Source organism: Clarias gariepinus, chromosome 24, assembly GCF_024256425.1.
Source record: "Clarias gariepinus isolate MV-2021 ecotype Netherlands chromosome 24, CGAR_prim_01v2, whole genome shotgun sequence".
NCBI classification, from domain to species: Eukaryota; Metazoa; Chordata; class Actinopteri; order Siluriformes; family Clariidae; genus Clarias; species Clarias gariepinus.
The window spans coordinates 1921006-1942509 of NC_071123.1; the positions used below are offsets into that span (position 1 = coordinate 1921006).

General features: G+C 41.0%; 1 protein-coding gene across 1 annotated transcript in view; it reads left to right on the forward strand.

The window, feature by feature from the left end:
• Nucleotides 1–1171: 1171 nt before the first annotated feature.
• brinp1 (bone morphogenetic protein/retinoic acid inducible neural-specific 1) overlaps nucleotides 1172–21504 on the forward strand; it is a 127035-nt gene continuing 106702 nt past the window's right edge. The window contains exon 1 of the mRNA XM_053484763.1: nucleotides 1172–1474. The gene's annotated coding sequence lies outside the window, so the exon portion shown is untranslated. The remainder of the gene's footprint in view (nucleotides 1475–21504) is intronic.

Below are 21504 nucleotides of genomic sequence, written 5' to 3' on the forward strand. Positions count from 1 at the left end.
TTACCAAATTTCAGTTCTTAAGGAGAAAATTTATAAGGCGGGGGTTCGTATGGGCTCAGGGGTAACTCTGGTGGTTAAAGCATTGGACTACAATCTGGAAGGTCTCCGGTTCAAACCCCACCACCACCAAGATGCCCCTATTGGGCCCTTAAACAAGCCCTTTAATTCTCATATGCTCAGAAACATAATGAGATATAAAATGTAAGTCGCTCTGGATAAGGGCGTCTGCCAAATGCTGAAATGTAAATGTATCTTTATTTTATGTCAGTGTTTTTAACTTCTTATTTTGTGATGGCAGTGTGCTGCTAGTCCTGGCATACCTGCGTTTTCGAAAAAAATTGTATGCTCCATGAGAATACGAATTAACCTACTTGGTACACGATTACTGCTTAATAATGTGTTATTATTTGTATTTTTTTACTATCATCAGCCAGATTGGGACTCTGATGATGTGTGTAGTGCAGCAGGAGGTGGATATGAGAATGAGAAGTTTGCGTTATAGTTTGAACATTGGCATTTAAATGGCGTTGTATTGAGGAGTATGCGTTTTCGTCCTTGTTTATTTCCCCTTTTGGTCCTGTGAATAAAACCTGCATAGCCTAAAGGCTCCCCCTGAAACGGCTCCAGGGTAAAGAAGCTTGACAGGAAGAGCATCAGGATCATCAGCAGTGCATTTTCTCAGGGACGTCTAAGCGAGCTCGGCTTTACTCTTTAATGACCGGTTGTCAGTCTGATGAGAGTTGAATGGAAAGCATGACTTCTCTCTGGCGAGCTTGGGTTTCCCACTGACCGTGTTGCTTTCTCATATTTCACCGAGCGTCTGAGCTGTGTGAACTACGACAACTCAATTTGTGCTGAATTTAATCTTGCCAGCAAAACCTGAGAGCGGTGCAATACAAACAGCATATGTCATGTTTATATAATTGTCTCTCTCTCTCTTTCTCTCTCTTTCCTTCTCTAAATCTCTCTCACTCCATCACTTAGTCAACCGGCGTCACTTTCTCACCTTCCATCCACTCTCGTTCTCTCCCTCCTCCCTCTCTCTCTCTCTCTCTCCATCTCTCTCTCTCTCCCTCCCTCTCTCTCAGCCTGATGTAGCCCAGTCCCTCCCCTCACTGTCCTCTATCTCCCTCCTCTCCTCTCTTCTCCTCTCCTCTCCAGTCCGCTTCTCTTCAGTTCCTTCCTGCTTGCTCTCACTGAATGCACCGACCGTCTATTCTTCTTCCTCTTCTTCTTCTTTTCCTCGGATATTTTTCACCCTTTGTCCATACGTCCAAATTTCCTCCGTATCTCTCGCATCTCCCATCACCTCGTTGTGCGTTTCTCCTTCTTGAGCATGAGAAGAGTCGCTCTCTCCTCTGCCCTCCACCAGCATGAGCCGAGCACAGGGATCTCTGAGCACAACTTTCGCACGGACGCATTAAATCGTCGTCCTGGAGCGCCGTCCCTCACCACAGGAGAGAAGCAGATTTAGGTAAGTGCACGCACCTGCACACATACCTTGATATGATTGTAAGTGCGTGCGTGCCTGAGAGCGTGCTTGCGTGCGTGTCCTTTGCACCGGGTTGCATTGCAGTTCTGTGTTAGTTAGGCTGAAGAGATGATGCACCATCTGCAATGTGCCCTTACACTCACTGACCATCAGCAGTTTATTCATTCATCGTTCCTCGCTTCAGATTTGCAAAAACACTATATTTTTCATCTCCTAAGCGTTCCCCGATTTGCATGCATGAAATACTGATAGTGGTGCATGGATTTGTTTTTAATCCAGCAGTTAGAATATGTGCCTGCGTGTCCGTGTGCGTGCTCTAAACAAGCGATTAAAACTGCAGAGGGAGCGAGAGAGAGAGAGAGAGAGAGAGAGAGAGAGAGAGAGATGGTTTTCGTTTACATACAGCATAAAACAACAAATAAAACACAATAACAGCATCTTGTGCAAAAAAAGTGCATTTGTGCACAAAAACAAGCAAACTGATCCAGATTATAAAACTTGCATTTAGTACCATTTTTTTTATATATATTAAATATGAGCAACTACAATATCCTGTGCATGAAATAGAGGATGGGAAGTTGCACAAGATATTTGGCATGCACGCACAGAGAAAAAAAATACATGATGCATTAGTGCAATGTGCATTAATATTCTAGTTCACTCAGCATTTCGAGCATGCACGCTCTTGCTCCTTCCTCTCACACGCGTTCCTCCAAAAGCAATGCAAACTCGTTTGCATCGACGTTTGTAACACTAGAGCGATTTGCACGTGCAACAATGAAAAAGGCGGCATTTCCAGGCTGCACCTGATCACTGACCACATGCGATACTTACAGATGTGCATCCGTGCATGTCACACACGTATGTACGTTAGGATTAAAGGAATCCACAACAGCACAAAGAGCAAAAAAAGAAATCCAAATACATAACGCACAGCTCAGCTCTTGGACATTACAGAGCATGCATGGAAGCACGTCCCCGATGCTGGCCAGTGGGGGGCGCTGTCGCACTTTTTGCCTCCGATGTCACGTTTGACTTTGAAGGCTCAGTAATTGAGTGATTATGATGGATGCATCCCAAAAACTACACATGGCCGAGTGCTGTTCTGGTAAGCACGTGCGCCAGAAAGAGACCCAGGAGGTATTCATATTGTTTATGTACAGGGTCATATAAATAGAAATTATGGGTAAATCTCTGAAATGTTTTTTTTCTGTTCATTGCTATTGATAGTCAGCACCACTGAAAGTCCTGAGTACTGCACAGGTGGGAAAGGTTAATTATCTAGGACAATTCGATGTAATTTGTTTCCCAAAACTATTTTTCAGTTTTTACAGTCGTGCTGAGTGCTGGGCGAAAATGCCAGCGGTGGCTTTAGGCGAACACCTGCCTCTCTGCGTCGTGAATCCGTACAAAAGACCCCTGGAAAAAATAAAAAGTGGGAGGAAGACAAAGTGTGCATGTGTGGGTGTGTGTGTGTGTGTGTGTGGGACGGCTTAATGTTCTCTGGCTAGCCATGCTGCATCTGAGTGATGGATCGACTGCTACCTGCTGTTGCCACAAACCTGCATGAAGAAGTGGGTCCATTTGGAGGTAACGGCCCGGAGAACACCATCTTCTCGGAGGTTTCGCGTCTCGGTGTCGGGCCACGTCCTGAATATCAACAAGCAGTCTGCTTTGGCAGAGCAAATAATAAGCACTGTCTTGCATTGGCAGGAGGCAGCGGGGTTGTGAAAGGGATTGTGGCTGCAGCTGGAGGACTTGGCGTTCCGTGGAAACGGCTCCTTCGTGCGTTCTGTGTGGAGCGCCTGTTTGTGCTGGGGTTTATGGTGGACTTTTTTCTCTTTTGGAAAAAAGAAGCGTGCATGGCAGATTAATGAGTGTGGCTGTTGTGATCGTCGTTGTTCCAGCTGATCTGCTCCAACAAGCTCCTAAATAGAAGGTGATTGGTGAGCATCGTTAGGGGGCTTGGCATGGTGCTTATGTGATGTAATGATAAATGAGGAAGGAATGTGGGAAAAACAAGAGAGGGAGAAGATTCATAGGTCAGTCTTGTATGGAATACAAGAACATCATGCTTTATACTGAATATTATGAGTACATGAGCTTCACATCTAAGTTTCTGTTTGTCATGAAAAGAATTGCATGCTCGATGAAATCCAAAAGAAATTGGATGAGAATCCTGTTCCATGAATGTAAACATTCCTTGTTTCACCCATTATTACCTTTCGAGCTCCTTTCATACCTTAACCTACTATATCTTCATCCAAAAAATCCCTCTTCCTTAGCCTAGACCCACATCTATTTCGTGCTCTTCTTTGGTCACCCCAAGACCTCAACCAGATAATCTTACACATCCCCGGTCTGCAATCTCATAACTCTGCTTAGCATGTCAAAAAACTCAAGACTTGGGATTTATTCAATACTCCAGGAAGCCCAGGAGGTAACACAGAAGTGAGCCGAATGCTATTTTTACTTAGTGTCCCATCCTCGCTCTCCGATTCTGAACGCTGCAATCTGAGATTTGCACGAGTCAGCAGGAAAAAAAAAATGAGGGGGAAAGAAAGTCTTCCTGCTGAACGGAGATTCCGGGATTGATGTCTCAGGATCAAATGGTACATGAATCATCCTGAACACTTGCAAAATTAATTAAGGCAACTGACTCAATCCGATCAATTCATGAGCTAAACATGACTCATCGAAGGTCGAAGACCAGGCCGGGGGAACGCACCGAAATGACTGTGGTAGCTGAGGAGCAGGAAATTATTAGTGAAAAGACGCTAAAAGCTCGCGCAGGGCTTAAGAGCGGATCATTGCCGAGGGATTTATGTTGTGGTTAAGGCACTTAGGCACTTAATGGGATGTGGTGATGAGGTACTGCATTTTATGAATTGACCCAATACGTACCTAGACACATGGAGTATGTCTTTTACATTTTTATTTATTTATTTTTTTCATAACTGAGAATCAACAGTGCTTCCTTAAATTGCTGAGACTAAATAGTTTTTGCTTAATAACTTCCACTTGGAATCATAAGACGAATGAAAGAATGAACAAGAGAGGTGATATATAATATATATATAATATCTGGACAAAAACAATTAACAAAGTACACAATTACTGAAGTTAGGCATCATGGACCAGATCACACTCGCGCTGTGCTCCGAGTGGCCTCGGGAAACAGAAGCAATTAAAAAATAATAATGAAAAGCAAAGCTGTTATTAAGTCTCGAAGCATGCCCTGTTTATTATTTTTGATCTTTGCTCATTTTGTTCCTAGATGATCCTCCATCCTATTTTTAAAATGACTTCTGTTGAGTTCGACTGGAGGCTTTTCTAGTCTAGGAGTGAACACAACAATGCAAATTAACCGATACTTTGTTTTAAAAAAACACCTCAGAGAATGATGATAGATTAAATATTAGACAAGTAAAACTTTTATAAGGCAATAAAATATTTATAGCTATGATAATGATTTTTGATTAGAGGATTTGTCTGTTTTCTTTCCTTTTTTTCTTTCCTTTTTTTTTTTTTAGATATTTTTTATTCTGCATAAATCAGGTAAATCAATTAGATGACCTTGTCCAATTATGCTTCTAACTTCATTACTTAAAAAAAAAAAAAAAATCCTGCTTAAAGCTCCATGAAACATCCTGTCCATAACATTAACTGATTTTTTATTTTTTTTTATTTCTCGGTAAGTATGTTTTTTTTTTTTTTTTCATTGGTATGTCAAAGCAAAATGCCACCTAACGTTATATACCTAACTTGGACCTTTTTGAACATTTTCCCATCTCTCAACCAGGATTTGCTAATCTGACTCCCTGCAGATGATCAGTCCTTATTTCATTTTTTTTCTCAGCCTTCATCTCAGTTCCATGTTGAACTTCAAGCTTTTGGAAGATAACGCTACAGAGTCAGCTTGGCCTCACCAAGCACGCTCCGTTTAAAGCCAAATTGTACGAGCAACTTCGTCTGTGAAGTGGCAAAAAAAAAGACCCCTTGAAAAAAAGAGTTTTGATTACAACGCACTTGGCACTGGCGAGCGCAGGTCTAAGAAGACAGAGATGGAGACGTGTGGTACTGAACACTCAGACACTGTTCTGTCTGATACCCATAAATTATTAACTGCTGTGGTCATTTGCAGTGATTAACCTCAATAATTCATTTAGTTGTCTAAATGAAAGGCTTTCAGAGGATCATAGACCCCTGATTTCTTTTTTTTACCTCCAAAAAAAAAAGAAAGAAAGAAAAACATGGTTGACAAATTGGGGAAACCGGTCCCTATGATGATGGATTGTACAATGGCCCACCACCTGGTCCGTCGCCGTACGTTTTCCCGACGAGGGTGCTAGATTATTAATAAACAAAGGCAACCTGTAGGTGTGGGAAGGAGGGAGGGGGGTTCCTGCCAGCTGGCTCAGTCACTTTCCAACCTCGCACCCACTCCTTCATAAGAAAACCTTCCAGCACCTGCCAGCCGGCTGACAAATGAAAGCCTGCGTTCACAAATTCCACACGTGTCCTTGCCCCAGACTGAGTTTCCTTCCCATTACATAAAAAAAAAACTAAATCGTTCCTCGATGGACTGTTTTTTTTTTTCTTTTGGAGGGAGTGTTGGATTTTTCCTGATTTTTTCCTAAATTCAGTTGTATCCAATTCCCACCTGTCACTCCCACATTAAGGGGACTACAATCAGTCAGGGAGGACTGAAGACTATCCGGTGATTCCTCCAAGCCACTTGATACCGGCCTACCACACCTTTTCCAATTGCGATTTCATGCACCATTGACAGAGAACAGCATTATCCGTCTTTCGCTTGTGTGTGCTCACAGGTGACCGTGATTGGCTGTAAATCGCTAACTGCCTTCCATTCCTCTACTCGACCAATCGGCTTTCTCCAGGCTACAGCATCACCCAGGATTCGAACTTGTCATCTCCGAAAGATACGGCGAGCACTTTACTGCTGCACCAATCTGGGGTGCCATTTTTTTTTTAAATAAATTTTTCTTTATTTTGCTGCAAATTTTTCCTTCAATCTATTCCCAAAAATTGATGAAAGATTTAAAAGGCAAACTACCGGTCCCTTGATAAAGGTGATCTCATCGCTCTCTGTAGATAAGCACTACTGAGGATGCTTGAGCCAGAAGGCCTAACACAAGTGTGTCACAAATGCAGGCAGAAATGAGGGCTTATGTACCTTGTTCCTCCTGCTCGACGTTTAAAGCCGCGCAGCCATCGCTATATTGATCAGCCAGACTCATAAAACTGACAGCTTCTTTTTTGAGCTCCTGGAAATGTTTTTCTTCATCCTTTACTTGTATTTAGATCAGAGACAAACAAATTCAGCTTTGATAATTGGCTTAATCCAGGCAAGCTGGCGCATGAATATTAAGCGGCTCGTTATGATCAGGGTCGAGACGCGTCGCCTTATTAGAAGTCCTCGTCGGGAGAGCTCTCGGCAGTGTTATTTTTCCGACAGCAGGGTTGGAGGTGGTGGGCCGGATTGAGAATGCTTAATGTAGTGGAGGGAACGAGCGTGACTCAGCATAATGCAGCAGCCTCGAGAAGCCTCTCCACGGAAACAACCACCAGTACTCAAGATCTCACCCCATCCTCACCTCTCCTCCTGCGTCCCCCAGTGACGAGTCGATCCTGGATCAGATTTACCCTTCTGCTTCGAATGATGTTAGGGTAACCTTGGGTAAATCAAGGACCGAAACTAACTCAAATATGAGAGACGATGCCAAAGATTATGATCCTTTCCTAAGCATGGGTGGTACCTGATCCATTCTGGACAGGCATATGAAGAAAAAAAACCCTCAGTACTTTGCACTTGAAGAGTCACTTTGTATTACTTTGTATATATGTTGTATATACCCATTCGGTTGACCTCAAAGTCAAGGGCTGGTTAATATTTCCGCTCTGAATGAATAAGCCTTTGATCTTGGTCTATTGTGCTCAGCTTCAGTGACTTTTTACCACAGCGTATCGAGAGGCTTCAAAGCGGAGAGGACAGAGGCTTCAGAAAAGTCCCATAGTGAGTCCTGCATTTCAAACCGCAACACAGGTCGGAGTAGAGGAGAAAAAGAGAGAGAGAGAGAGAGAGAGAGAGAGATAGATTTAAAAGCCAACCCACTGAGAGAAGGAGAAAGAGGGTGAGTGACGTCGAGCCTAGCCGAGGGTTTGCCGTAGCAGTGTGCTCGATTTACCCATAATTACCCAATGCTATTTCCTGTGTCTCGGCCCCTGCCTTTGAAAAAGAGTCCAGCTATTCTTTAATCTTGTCACTTCCCCTGACTATAGGAGCAGGAGGTTGGGAAGTACCTAATAGAGAAAAGAAATTGCACAGGGCCCTCCTTTTGCTCCTTTCTGGATGGCTTGAGGGATAGAGGAAACGAAAAATGGAGGGCGGTAGCAAAGGGGAGGGAAGAAATAAGAAAGGGAGGAAGAAAAGAAAATGCAGAGAGCCTCTGAGAGTGCAGAGCGCTCCTGAGGATCTCAGTACGAGCAAGTCTTCGGGTTTCAAGCCAGGGAATACCGCTGAGCTGTCATCACCGAACCAGGAGGGGGTTTTGTGTTTGAGAGCTGTTTTATTACTGTATTATTATTATTATTATTATTAATAATATATTTTTACGCAGCATTAAGCTCAGGCCCTCAGGAGGTCTGACACACTGAGGCACTATTATATCAGCATTAGCCGTGATTGATTATTTATGGGATATTACGAAATGAGCGATAGACACGCTCACCTAGCGTTTTTCTAAAACGTTACCCGAGCCAGCGATGATGAGGCACAGAGTCTTTTTTGGTTCCCATTACAAGCAGGATGTAAGCTGGTGTCCACAAGCCAAGTGTCATTTTATAGGCTGTGGTTTAGATGTGGCTTCTTTTAGCAGCGGAACTGTTACGTCTAGTGTCCTGTGAAATACAAGAAGCCGGGTTTAGCTTGGGAACATGATGCATTGCCATTGTTAGACCCTTGGACACCCTTTTTTTTTATTATTAATGTTATCGAAGCTGTTGCTATTGGTTGGTCAATATTAGATACTTGTGCACTGAGCTACTTTTTGTAAGCCTCTGTTGCTAGGTTATGTGAACCACCCGTGGTGCCAGGTTTTACACAAGGGCATCACATTCACAGGGACACACACACACACACACTTTCTGGTAGTTTAGGAATTTTGTCATCCCTTGTGTTAGCTCAGGATAAATAACCGCACAAAGCTGGCTGTGCAACATGCAGGACCAACACGGGCTCCTCTATTGTAGAGCATTATGTTAAAATTCTGATAAGCATTTTGCTATTCATCTTCGCTCCGACACGTCCCATAAGTCTGCAGCTCGAAGGCAGTGCATTTATTAAGCGGAGAAATAACACAACAACATCACACACGCTCTGCACTCAGTCTCTAACTGAAATAGGGCCGGTTCGTCGTCAGCCCCGACTCGAGCTTGCTCGCTCGTGCTGATGGAGGGCTCGACTCCCTGGCTCAGCTATCCGAGCTGATTTAATGGAGCCGTGTTCAGATAAATCGTTACCTTCTAGAAAGCTCTTATGCATTTTTCAAAGGTAATCTGTTGTTTCCCTGTGTCGACTCTATTTTTGCTGAAACACACATTCACAGAGGAAAAACAAATCAACTCAATCGCTGATGAAAATTGACCAGGGAGTTAAGATCTCTATGGTTGAAACATGAAACACGCTACATCCTTTTCTTCTTCTTCTTTTTTCCTTGTTGTTTCATCCTGGAAGCTTCACAGCCCAGAAACGATATGCCGATTGGCCGAAGCTCGCCGTCCTACATTTCCACACAGTGCCCTTTCTGATTCAGATTCTGATAAAGAGCTGCATATGGATGGCCTGGGCGTGGGCTGGAACTTTCCCGCAGGGTGCTATATTTCGAAGCCGAGCACGTGCTCGACATGTCAATGATGCAACGTGGAGGAAACGTGTACAGGCACCGTGTTTGACAAGGAAGAAGTGCTGTTTCAGCTAAGCCATGCACACACACACACACACACACCTCCTGCTGCAAGTAGATCATCAAATATCCCATCAGCGATGTCGAGCTGCACTGTTAATGAGCCAGGGCCTCGGCGACAAGACGAGATCTCTCAAACACAACGTTTCTTTTTTGTTTTGTTTTTTGGTAGGCGTCCTAGTGATAACTATTATAAGATCGAGGTAAGACATGAAAAGAAATTTTATTATGACATGAATTCATATTTAGGAATGTTTGGAAACGTTTTGGCAGAATTCAGTAAATTGTAAAGCTATGAAGTTTATATTTTTATTTCTATAAAACTGCATTTCAATTTTTTTAAAGCTCTATATAAAACAAATCACTGAACGTCTGACCCCTTCATGGTCCCTTTAGTAACAGCTAATACTAACTTTCATAAACACCCTAATACCAACGTTGTCCTAATATTTGTAACGCTGGCAAATGAATGTCACCGCAACATTTTGACAACCAATAATTCCTCCTGGAGTATTACAATAACACTCGGCTTGTTGAGATTCAACATGTTTCTTTGTGTTATCTATATTACAAATGCTCTAATAAGTTATTAAATATGTGGTAGTTAACATTTGCATTATCTGATGTTAACATGATCTTAATTATTTGATATTGTTGTTTTTAAAAAGAAAATATTCAACAAGCAAATATTTTGAAAAGGTTTATGGATAAATTGTCACATATACAAATGTTCAGATGAAGCGAAACCAAAAAGTTTTTCCTAAATATTTGTTTATGTGACAATTTATCCATAAACTTTTTCAAAATATTTGCTTGTTTTTAACGAGGAAGTTTAGGGGAATCTCTGCATGTTTACGGAATGTTTAAAGCGTTAAATCACAACACTTAACTCTAACAAAGAGCCCGGAGTATTACTATCATTATTTCCATCTGGAACATCAGTCACTTCTCATTTGCATAATGTTATAGTGTTTCTATGGCACCTGGCTCCACCCACTTCCTCCCCAACAGCGTGTCGCTATAATTTACAATTAACTCGTCGCTGTGTATAAACCCACGTAACCGTAAACATATCGGCTTCACAGCCTCCCCGCCGCCGTCCGCCCCTCATCCCGCTCCACAAAACACACTCGTTGTGTTGGGGATTATCACGTTACAGCATTTGATTTCCCTCTATAACAAAATTAATTTGCTCTATTCCTCTGGATTACGTCCCAGGCGGCTCAGAGGGCAGAGACGGACCTCTCGTTAAAATAACTCTCTGATTGCTGGGATGATGAGGGGAAAATAAAAAAAATAAAGACAGGTCGTGTTGCGGGATCGTTTGCTTTTGCACAAGGTTTATGACTCTACGCTGATCTCGTTGCGGCTCGGCTTGCAAATCTGCCTCATGAATTATTTAGCGATGCGTTCTCCTTCACAGCGAGGGGATGGATAAATGTCATTTTTGTCTCTTGTTAGATGATTGGTTGGTTCTTTTATAGCACATGAGCGGCTACGATAATGATTTTATTTCGTCGTATGGCATTTCAGAGCCGTTACGTCATGTGAGGCTGAGCGTACTGTGTAATGTTTCACAGAACTGATTGATTTAGGACAGCAGCAGCTTTCATGGTCTTACTCCAAAATTAGAATGAAACAGACTGAAAAGAAAAGTCTGAGTTAAATATGTTCATACTAATATATTTGACATGGCGGTTCATGCTAATTTGCAGCGTGGTGCTGTATTTTTGTTATTTTCTTGAGCTGTCACAGGAGGATATTGCTAGGAAATAAAATGCAAATGCTTCCTAAAAACAAAAGTGAGAGTTCTTTTCCTTTGCCACTTTCAACAAATACAGTGAATGAGTCCGATAATGCAGTGCAACTAAACAACACAGTGGTCCTGGGTCTAGTTAATGATCTTTAGTATTGGCTAACAGCCCCCTAATGTGACCTCATATACTGTAACAGGAGCCCCTCCTTTGGGTTGTTGCTTACTGTAGCTTCACCCATTTCTGCTCAGCTCTGCTGGTGGGGCGTGGCTCAGCAGCAACTCATTTACGTAGACACTGAAATGGCGCGATCGGAAGAGAAGTGAAGTAGAACAACATTGCGATATAATGCATTAGTCCTGGGCTAACTTGTTAAAATCATAGTAAAACATGAGACCTTTAAAGCTTTGGACGTTGAGGAGGTGAGGGAGTTCGACAGCCTGAAGGACTGAAGCGTTAGCGTCTCTTTTGTTAGAGCTGATTTAAAGACTGGATCGCAGTGCACCTCTTTTGGAGGGAAGTTGTACAGCATTGTGGGTAAATTAAGATGAAAGTAACATGTAACTCACTGCACATGTTATCCAGTTATTGTAGAAATTTTTGGTCATTTTCAAGGCAGAGTATGGAGTATGCCGTCCGTATGATGGACGATAAAGCGTTGTCTCATGTTTAGGAAGTAAAATAAACACAGACAGACGAACAAATGAACGAACAAGGGATTTATAGGTTCATGGATGGAAAGATAGGTTATCTGATAGACAGACAAATTAATAATTTGATAGATAGATAGATAGATAGATAGATAGATAGATAGATAGATAGATAGATAGATAGATAGATAGATAAGTCACGCCTTCCCACCTGGCATGCTAACTATTCACACTAAAATGGTATCCTTGTTTGGGGGGATAAGAGCTAGGATGATTAGTACGTGTTTATAGCAGACAGGAAGTGTTTCAGGGAGGGAAATTAAAATCAGAGGGGTTCCTGTTCATGTCTTCATATTAGCGCTGTGCTACACAAGGAGATCCTGCTGGTTCGCCTTTGTAGCAGTCAATCTCCAACAAACAACAGACCAGCGTTTGAACTCTCAGATTCCACGCCTTTACAATCTCCCTGATCCGAAGGTGCGCATCGGGGGGTCTTGTGTTTTCATCTCCGCACCTGTGTGAAGCGTACAAATATTTCCTCTAAGGCTTAGATAACGAATTAGCCGAAAGCAAGCCTCTTTTCTTAGTATGCGTGTTTTAATGAACCCTCGTTTGGATCTAAAGAATATATTTGCATCTCTTTGCGCTCTCTCTCTCCAGCAATCGGCAGACTAGCAGATTAGCATAAACTGTGCTGAAGTGTTAACGGCTAATCAGTTAAAGTGATAGGACAGCTTGTCGATCATGTATTAAGATTCACACCTTATTGTCTCAGAAGGAGAGATGAATCATGATCATCTCTCAACATTTTTATTTCACACTGACCTTGAGAAAGTGGTGAGTTCCCCTCCGTGTGATTTTGGCAGCGTCGCTTAGATTTAGCCAAAAGCAAAGCCAAACTGTCTTGGTAATTATTTTCGCCCCTGATGGAGGTGGAGATGATTATCTTTGCCAGGGGAGTCATGGACACCGGTGGAATCACCTCACTGAAACGCGTCCAGCTCTCTGAAGCATCCAGAGGAAGTTCAAACAGAATACAGCTGAATATGAGGACAGAAATTGGTGCAACCTGCCGCTTGGGTTGATACAGCATCAGACAGGGCTAAGCACAGCGCAGCATTTTAAAATAAGACAAAATAAATTCTTCATGGCAGATTCACATGGCTTATTCACAAAGAAATACATCAAATACAAGTTCAGTCGTGCTGGTAGCGAAGATGTTGCTATGTAGCGTTTGAGCTACAAAACTGGAGTCGCTAACAGTTAAGGGTAGTTACAGTACTACAGGAGGTAACAGATGTGAAGTTGATCCTAAATCACACATTGACCATAATTCAATGAATAGAACCCAAAGTCCACTATGTGTAACTTTTAATCTGATTTGAAACAAGTGCTAGGACAGGGGACACACTTATTGTAGCATCCATCTTTGTCTGCATATAATTTACTAGCATTATAAAACCTCTTTGTTTTGGCATTTAAACTTAAACCAGAGCGACAAAAGATAATTTAGTGGTGATAAATGTAATCTATATCTGAAAGTTTAGTTGTAGGTACCATGGTAGTCTAGATAGTACCTGTAGTACCACAGTATTTTTGACAGTACCATAACTATTTAGTAGTACTACTGTACAGGTACATGTACTACACTATTTTAGATGGTTCTACTATTGAACATATGTCGTACAATGGTACCTGGGTCTACCATATACTGTACTATAAAACACGTACTCGTTATATGGTCAAACAAGTATAATGCATGTTTATGTACTTTAATAGTAACATTTCTATACTATAGTACCATTGTACTGTATGTATGTAATATGGTGCTGCCTGTACTACACCATACCAAGGGTATGTACGGTACTAACATATCTAATACGGTACTGTACAGTATGTACCATGTTAGACAATAACGTGCCATATTAGATACCTGCTAAACTTTGGTAGTCAATGTGGTACCCAATAGATACCACATGATTCACCAAAGTATTTTAGTACTTACCACAGTTCTGCCTTGGTACCCAGTGAAGTGCCATATATCATACAGTGCCTACCATAAAGTGCCATGGTAACACAGTGGTACTGTACATTATGGTATGTACCATAGTAATTAAGGACAATTAGATCTGTTACTAGATTATTCTACAGTATAACACCTTTATTCAATATATGATGTGAGGTCTAATTTAAGCTTTAGACTACGCAAATGATCAAATTCTCGTCCCCCAGAACTACTGTACAGCCAAGACAAACAACAGCCCCGTGACTGTTTTCCGACTCCTTTCACTTGCATTACTCAGAATAATACATCTAATCTATATCTCAGGCTTGTAAATTAGCTAGGGAATTAGAGTGTTGTCATGGTAACAGTGTTGCACGAGCCTCATTTTTAGGCAACATGACAAGCACTTAAATCTTTCCTTCAAAAAGACACATACTGAAAGCAGCACAACTTTGTATATTCCAAATAAATGTGTGTGTGAATGTATGAGTGTGAAAATAACTTTTTTCTTTTTATACCTCGTTAAAAGCTGGAGGTCTTGCATGTCAGGGCTAAAATTTCAAAGTAGAGCGCTAGACTCAGTTTTTGCCCTACATACTGCACACCCAGACGTTTTTATTGGCACATCCGATAGCGTAAGACATCCGGATCATGTGAAACCGTCCTTACAGGAGGCAGTAGCAAGGTGTGTAAATGTGCGGTGTACAAGTGTGTTGAGTCTTACGCAACGCTTCGTCGACGAGCAACCGAGAGCGGCGCGAGAGCTTCTACCGCCATCTGCTTCCTGTCCCTGCGGATGTCTCAGACTTATGGAACCCCGCCGTTTCCCATCATCTCCTGCTCTATCATGCAAAATCACACGTCAGTATGGATCATCTCGTCCAAGCCCTTCTTTCGAGATTCAGAAATTCCTGTTTGCTCACAACCTCAGAGACAGGAAGTGTCGGATAAACAGAAAACGAGGTCAGCGCTGCTCTTCAAGCAGAGGGGAGAAACCTGGGCTGATAATGAAGCAGCAGCGGCAGCAGCCGTGGGATGGAAATTCCACTCCTCAGGGTGTCGCAGGTCCTGTCTCCTGAGACGCGTGCATCTGTTTTGCATCCTCCGCCACCATCGCTACAGTAGCCTGTTTCTGTGCATATGTGTGTGTGTGTATGACATCAAATCTAACTGAGACTGAGAAAAAGCGAGTGCAGAATAATATGGAAAAATGCTGAGCAAACATGTTTTTAAGGCCAGCAATATGATGCATTGCACGGTCCTGCAAACCAGGTCTCGAATTTAAAACAGCTCGTGTCCAGGATGAATCCAAGCGAAGTCTTATTTAGAAGGTTTTTTTAGATAATACTCCTTCTAGGGCAAAGATCGCTAAACTAAGGCCTACTAGATAGTTTAAACCCATTACTTCTATTGTGTCATTAGGATTTACTGTACTAAAAAACTATGGGAGAACATTTTTCCTCTGTCTCTCCTAATCAATGAAAAAACACATAGCAAAGTAAACCAGGTCTAAGCTAACTGCTAGCTTTACGAGCAGGAAGGTGTTGATTAATGATTCTGATTCTGGTCAGAAGGTGTTGATTATTGTGCTGTTATGAGCATGATTATTAAGCGCTAACTGTTTCTCAGCTCACTCACATTAGATGCTCAACATACAGTGAACAGATTGTGGCGTAGTGGTTATCGTGGTATCGCACCTCCAGGGACAGGGTTCGACTCCCACCTCTGGGTCTGTGTGCGTGGAGTTTGCATGTTCTCCCTGTGCTTGGTGGGTTTCCTTGAGGTACAAACATCTAGGTGTGTCAAAATGCCACTGTAATATGAGTGTTTTAGTCCTGTGATGAATTGACACTCTAGTACCCTCAGGTCCCTGGGATAGGCTCCTGGCCCCATCAGTGGAAAGTTCAGCGAAGCAAGTTTACAATTTTGCATTTTGTGATAGATTTGTGGAGACATACAGTACAGTAGCACCATGGGCCCCAAGAATGTTATCAAGCATGGTACTGTTTAAGTGTTTAATTTAAGTTACAGTAAGGGTAACATTAAGGTTAAATGAGGTTTAATGTCTTTTTATTTTATAAGTTACTTCATTTACATGTCTTACATGATTGTTTTTATATGCAAAAATATGATTATAGTGTTGAAAATTGGTAATATTGGTAATATTTTTGGGTGGCTGGAACGGATTATCTGCATTGACATTATTTCCTTTGGGGAAAAAAAGCATTTTGCATTACGAAATTTCACCTTAAGAGCTCGCCCCCCTGAAGCAGATTAAATTTGTATACCGAGGTACTGCTGCATATAAACTTTACTGTATTTACCTTGACCCTTTTTAACCCCCCCGCCCCCCCCGCCTCCTTATCTGTTTTGCTCCATACCATTCCAGTCCTCTCTTTCAAAAAGCTTTTAGGTGTAATATCTTTTAAAAAGCTAGTACTGAAAGCAACCTAAAGACTTAAAAAAGACTTTTTTCCATGTTACACATATGAATAAGTGGGCATGCAGTGTGAAAGACTACGGGTAGAAGGCGGCTGGGTAACAGCGATGGAGGTCACTAAAGAAACGGGCGAGTCGGTTCCTCGGGGAGAGTGGGAGGAATCTCAAGTGGAACCTTTTCTCTGTTTGTGCTGACAAACCGCCTTGTAAAATAACGAATCCATTAGCATATCGGTTTTGCAGCACTGGTACGACAGGAGAGAGAGAGAGAGAGAGAGAGAAAGAGAGAGAGAAAGACCAGTTTTAAGATGATGAGCGGCTGTGAAACGGCAATGGAAATCATAATGGTTGAAGTCGGCAATGTCAGTCATTTGCTTGGCTTAATTATTTTACTGGCTTAACTAGATAACTAGGGAGAAAGAGAGAGCGAGCGAGAGAGAGAGAGAGAGAGAAGTGATTATGACAGCCATGTGATCGACCATCCATCAAACCCAGGACGCTTTACCCAAGAGCTCCTCCACTGCGCAATACAAACGGAACATTTGAATGAGATTTTATTCAATAATAATAATAATAACTGCATCAGGAAAATAAATCCGAATCACACAAGAAGCAAAAAAAAAAAAAAAAGTTCGACTGCAATTCATTATTCGAAATCGATATTGCCCCTAAATAACTCTATAGTACCTCGAGTTAATAAAGATTAGGAGCACTTTAATCACAATTTTACTTAAACAGTACACAATTACAAACACACACACACACACACACACACACAGACAAAAGAAGCCCTACTGTTTATAGTATGAGACATGAAAATTGCATTTTACAAAATGCTATTATTAAGTTTCATGAGTAAATTAAAAAATAATAAAACAAAAATGTTATATTAATTAAGAAATTAAATAATTGACCTAATACTACAATAATAATAATAATAATAATAATAATAATAATAATAATGAGTAAAAGAAGAAAAGAAAGTAATTTAAAAATGTGCGAGGAGCGTTCAAGTCAAACTGGGACTTTTGATTTTACAGAATAACAGAACACAGTTATGAAAATAAAAACTTTTTTTTTATTTCTCTATATAATCCTCTGCTACACTAATGCACTTAATCCAGTGTTTCATCATCAAGGTAGAAAGATTTCTCATTATGCCAGAGCCATGATCGGACTGCCTGCTCCACACCTGAAACGCTGGCCTCCCAGGAACTCCTTTAATGGCCCAAACATGTGTTGAACCGAGGTCAGGACTGTACGGAGGATGTGGCAATAACTCCCAGCCAGGTTCCGGTAATGTGCAAGTGGTGTTGGTGAATGATTGTGTGTAATTGTGATTCACTGAAGCGACTCGGCCAGGACAAACAACCGTTTTTAAAACGTTTGCACCCTTCAAATGTTTTACTGTGGCTAGGAGAAGTTTTTTGTAAAAATGGCTTTTAAGCCTTTATTCACCAGAAATTTCAACGTCCTGGTTTGACTTGAACGCCCTGCATATATTAAAAAAATAATAATAATTACAATTAATTAATTAGGAATGCCTGACATAGGTTTAGTGAGAAGAAGATCCCATATGGCATGTTTTATTTGCTAAAAGACTTCATGATTTCACAAGGCCAGTATGTCTTCCTTCACGTAGTGCTGAAAAAAAAAAAGATCAAAGGGATTACAGAGTGTTTTGATGCTTTTTAGGAACCGGTCCTGTATCAGGATGTGCAGTTTGTCGAGTAAGAAGGTGAGTCACAGCCGCTTACAAATAACAAAATTAAAAAAGAAAAAACAGAGTGAAATTGATTAGGGATGAATTACCTTTTGTTTAATTCAATTCTCTGCCAACCTGCTGTGCCTAATTTATACGAATTATCCACAGTAACACCTTGACCATTCAAGCTGCGGGTTCTGTTCGGTCATTTGGGTCGCACGTTAATTATTCTTTGGCTTTGTGACAAACCTCATCGTCTTCACGCTGGCGCGGGACAAAAAATGTCCAAAGCGCAGCAGAGGTCTTTTACTTCTCCATCGATCTCTGTGTGGACGACGATAAGTTCACTGCACAGATAAATTGAAACAATACGTCACCCCATTAGCCGATTGGTTTGTTTTGCGAATCAGTCATTGATTGCGGGCTCGGCTGATCGGGTCGAGGTCGGTACGCGGATTTAATTATCCTCGCAGCGTAGGAGACTGCTGAGCCATGACTTCAGAAGGTCAGGGAGCAGAAGGGAGCAGCTCGGCCCTAAATAAAGCTACGCAACACAAAACTCCGGTACAGAGCGAGCCGGGAAGCTCTCGGGCGCTGGGCTCGGGGGTGATTTTTAGTGTCAAGTGTCAGGATTTTGGCAAGCAAAGAAGAACAAAAAAAAAAACAGATCAGTACGCTAAACATGCCTGGCAGGCTACATTTCCATCTTGCTAGTAACTTTCTTACGGGCTAACTTGATCCACTGTTGCACTTTATTTCTAATATAACTTTTAGCTGAGTTCACTCTTGACTCTGCCTGCTGAAATAGACAAATCTGAAAAATACAGCTTTTAAAACTCATAAATATTGCAAGACGGGGTAAATTATTGTGAAGCTATTTGCCTATTAGATACATTATTGGTAAAATCATTTAGGTTGTACGGTAAAAGGGATGGAAATACAGTCTGTTGTGGATGTGAACCATTCAGGAAGCAAGAGACTGGAACCCTGATGTGTTCTTCTGCTGTTTTACTTGAGCTCATCAACCTCAAGGTTGACCTTGTTGTCCTTTGAGAGATGCTTTTCTGCCCATCACAGTTGTAAAGAATGATTAGGTGAGCAAGTTTAGCCCAGCAGGAATGCTAACTTCGGAAGGGAATTGTAATGTAGTTGTAACAACATTGCAATGACGTCCACTAACGCTGTTTTTGGAAGTTAGAATAATGCCAATAAAATGAGGTTAAGGTAACATTGTATGAATGACCCAAATGTCATGTTGGAAAAACAATCACAAAACAACAAAATTATAATCCTTATTTGAAGAATTTATGCCGATTAACATCCATTCGCCCAACACCGAACCCGAAGCTTCTAACAAGGTTTAGAGTTTGGTATGGAAAGAACAGCTTCCCACACACAGTGTGTGTATCTCATGTAATGCATCTCTTAGTGCTGTAATGTTACTGACATGCATTTACAACGCTATCGTCATCATCATCCTGCCCCCAAGTGGTACAGTGGCTACCATGGTTTAGTATCAACATTCTGTTTAAGTTATTTTTGTTACATTCTGTTGGAGACTTTCGTCATCACAACATCATGTAGTCAATGTTGTTCTGATATCACGGAGTTAACATCACCGCAACGTTGTGATAAATGAAAAATTCCTGCTGGGACCCGTCTGCTTGGCTTCTTCTGCCGTCTCTCATTAGAGAGGTGTTTTTGTTCTGTCTTTCACATGATGTTTCTGGAGAAATCACAGAGGTCCGTGTTAATGCTCGTCTGGCACCAACAACCAACAAACATGTCACAGCCGAATCCATTTAGTTTTTCTTCACACAATCTGGTAATTGATGTGAGATTTAACTAAATCTCTTGACCTGTCTCCTAAAGATTACACACCTTATGTTGCTGCCGCATGATTGGCTGATTGGATATTTGCATGAACGAGAAAGTGTGTAGGTTTCCCTAAATACAGTAAGTGTATCGATCCAAATGACATGGAAACGTCTTCCTTAGAACAATGATGTGGTATCCTGTTTGTTCTTGTTCATTTTAACTATTATTACAGGCAATTTCAATTGTACCACGTAGACGTTGTAAAGGTTTTCACTTCAAAAACTTCAGGATTGCAGCAAATCTTTATATTATTAATACCAGCAAAAACAAAAACTGTTAAAAGTTTATTTTCACAATATAAGGCACTTAAAAATATCTAAGCTTTTCTTTCGATGCAGTCGCTGTCCTATTTCCTATCGCTCTCTCTCTCTTTCTCTCTGTTCACACAGACGAACGCAATCTCAAAGCTCGCACCGCTGAGACACGCTTTTCATTTCCGTCTCTTGTCAGGGGAAGAGATTAGGGCTTGGACATGCACTTGATTTGTCAAAAGCATTAGAACTGAAGCGGCAATAGTCTACGCTACAGAGGAATGCACTGGGTTTGAAATATAAAGGTCAAATAAGAGATAAAAAAAATGCCATTTTGTAATCTGCTCAAAGTAAAGTAAAAAGAAAAAACAGTATGTCATCATCAGATCCTTTTAGCCAGTATTTTATATACTTATACTTATATATGAATATATACCAATCATGATGATTAATAAATATTTATTCATACATTTATTACTTAAGCAATTGTACTGCAATTCATATCCATTTAACTTATGTATGTACCAAACAAAAATAGTATCTTCATTATAAAAGTTGATTATTGCTGCTGATTGGATGTGATTGTGTCTTTTGGTCGGTCTGAATCCTATGCATCTGTTTTGTTTTATCAAAATGCATACAAACTTCAACATCTTTAGGGGAAACATGGTACTACACATTGCTGCCATAAATCAATTCAAGGTCTAAAAAAGGACAAAGATAACTGTTGAAGTGTGTATACATTTTTCAGCTGTATTATCGTATTATTATTATCATAATATTAGCTTATATAACAAGTATTGTTTAATATTGTTATGACATATTGCTTTAAATATTTTTAAAAGTTTTTCTTCTACTGAAGTATGTATACATTTATACATTTTTGGCTAACAATTACAGTACCTCGGACAGGGCCCATCAGCAGTACCGTCATGATCCACCAGGGGTGCCATTTTGGGAAACATTGCTCAACACTGGGGACACTTGATAAATAAGCTTTGTGTTAGATGATTTCGTCCAAGTCTAGACTAATGTAAGTTCTGATCACATTTAAAGAAGGCTAGGTTAAGATTTAAACAGGTTAGGTGTACAGTATTGAAATCATTGTCATCTTTACAACATTGGATGTGTTTAATTAGAATGCAAGCTCATAGTAAGTGAGGAACTGTCTGTAGGCTATATTGTTAGTATGCTTAAACTTCACCTCCTTTCCTAAAACCATGCATTGTTGCATAGGGAAAAAAAGGAAGTGTAAGTCAGATGTACTGTACAGGAATCCATTTTTTTCAGCTTGCTTATTTTCTCCACAACCTTAAAGCTACTTGAATCCCCTTGATACCCAACA